This window comes from Nycticebus coucang, chromosome 3 (assembly GCF_027406575.1).
Source record: "Nycticebus coucang isolate mNycCou1 chromosome 3, mNycCou1.pri, whole genome shotgun sequence".
NCBI classification, from domain to species: domain Eukaryota; kingdom Metazoa; phylum Chordata; class Mammalia; order Primates; family Lorisidae; genus Nycticebus; species Nycticebus coucang.
This window is the reverse complement of record NC_069782.1, coordinates 32,363,909-32,366,006: the sequence shown is the minus strand read 5'-3', so window position 1 is coordinate 32,366,006 and position 2,098 is coordinate 32,363,909. Positions and strand designations below refer to the sequence as shown.

General features: G+C 42.4%; 1 non-coding gene across 1 annotated transcript; it reads left to right on the top strand.

The window, feature by feature from the left end:
* The first annotated feature begins 1,755 nt into the window (after positions 1-1,755).
* LOC128582748 (U6 spliceosomal RNA) lies at positions 1,756-1,862 on the top strand. Its single transcript, XR_008379194.1, has one exon. It is a non-coding gene; the product is annotated as a U6 spliceosomal RNA (small nuclear RNA).
* The last annotated feature ends 236 nt before the right edge of the window (positions 1,863-2,098 follow it).

The following is a 2,098-nucleotide window of genomic DNA, read 5'->3' as shown; positions in this document are numbered from 1 at the left end:
ATGTTTCAATCTTTCAGAAAGTTTGGAACAGATGAAAGAAGGACATGCTGAAGGAATGCTCTGAGCTCCATCAAGTTCACTTTCCATAACTATATGCTGTGTGTGAGTTTGGACTGTAGCCAGTTGAAGGACACAGTTTTTTTTTATCTTTTGTATCACCACACGCTTTCCTACTCCTTTGTACTGCTTTCCAAATCCTACAGCTTTTAGTCTAGGCATAATGACAGAGTGTCTAAAAGTAGAGGAGGGACCAGGAGCGGTGGCTCACACCTGTATCCTAGCACTCTGGGAGGCTGAGGCAGGTGGATTGCTTGAGCTCAGGTGTTCAAGACCAGCCTGAGCAATAGCTCATCTACTAAAAAATAGAAAAACCAGCTGGGCATTGTGGTAGGCATCTGTAGTCTGAGCTACTCAGGAGGCTGACGCAGAAGGATCATGTGAGCCCAAGAGACTGAGGTTTCTGTGAGCTACAATGACACCACATCACCCTACCGAGGATGACAGAGTGAAATTCTGTCTCCAAAGGAAAATAAAAAATAAAAATAGAGGCACTGGAAGACGATTAAGGGTCTAGAATGTGAAGAGAACTTTGTCCAACAGCCCCTGGAAGTTGGTTTCAACATTTCAGTTCTGACCTTATTGAGAGGTTTAACCCATGGTTTGACAAAAAAATTCAACCAGTGTGAAATTCCAGAATATAGAATATCTATGAGTTAGGACACACAGACCTTCTATGACCCCATTTTGTGGCTGAAATGTTAATTCAAAAGGAGAGATGATTCAATTGAGTTATTCTAATTATTCATCCTTTCTCATGGGAACGATAGCCCTGTGAACAGGGAAGGATAAATAAGGGCTTCTAGGGCTTGACTTAAAAAAAAAAAAATCTGCCATTTAAGCCCCCAGACCAGGCATCCTCAAACTTTTTAAACAGGGGGCCAATTCAGTGTCCCTCAGACCATTGGAGGGCTGGACTAAAGTTTAAAAAATAAACTATGAACAAATTCCTATGTACACTGCACATATCTTATTTTGAAGTAAAAAACAAAACGGGAACAAATACAATTCACACGGCTTCATGTGGCCCGCGGGCCGCAGTTTGAGGACGCCTGCCCCAGACCTCCAGTCCTCCTGCCTCCCCTTGCTCTTACTCTGTCCACGTGGCTGTTGAAGATCTGTTCTCGCTGCAGCTGTCACTCTTCACTCTCCTACCCCTGTTCACCTGGCTCTGGTCCATCCACCCCTCTCCTCATGGCAACTGCTACTGCTTCTGCTCTCACAAAGGTGTGGATGGGTTTCCTCCTCACCACTGCTCACATCTCTGTTTTAGCGTTCCAGTGTTTGCATGCCTCTTAGTTTATAATGCTGCCAAAGAATCCAGCGCATTTCCTAAGGGCTGGGTGGAAGTGATTTTGAATGACACAATCATATGTCTCCCTAAAAAGTTTTCTTCCTCACCACCAACAATAGTATCAAAAGGATTCTAGACATCTTGACCCTCTCCTGCTTTAGATGGGGTGGTACATCTTTCCTTTTCTTTTGAATAGGAGAGTATCAATTGTGGTTTCCTAGGATTTCCATCTCAATATTTCTCTCAAGACCACTAGCAAGTTCTTGAGCATTTAGAACTCCCAGAAGCCTGTCATTTTACTCCAAATTCCCAAAGTGAGTCTGATGATTAGTCTTCCTTGCTTCTCATCTTTTCCCAATATACTTAAGGTAAAGCCATTAATATCTTAAACCTTGGTTTTTATCATGCTCACTTCCGTAGCACATATACTAAAATTGGAATGGTACAGAGAAGATGAGCAGGGCCCCTGCACAAGGACGACATGCAGATTCATGGAGCATTTCATATTATTAAAAGAATAAAATTCTGTTATGTGTGGCAAAATGAATGGACCAGACACAGAAACACAGATACCTATGCCCTCACTCCTATTTGGAATTCAAAAAGTTTTTATAGAAGTAGAATAGTTGTTACCAGAGTATGGGGAGGGGAGATGAGAGAGGGATGGTAAAAGATTGGTTAATGTGTACAAAGCTACAGATAGGAGCAAAAATGTTCTGGTGTTCTCTTGCATAATGGAATGACTAG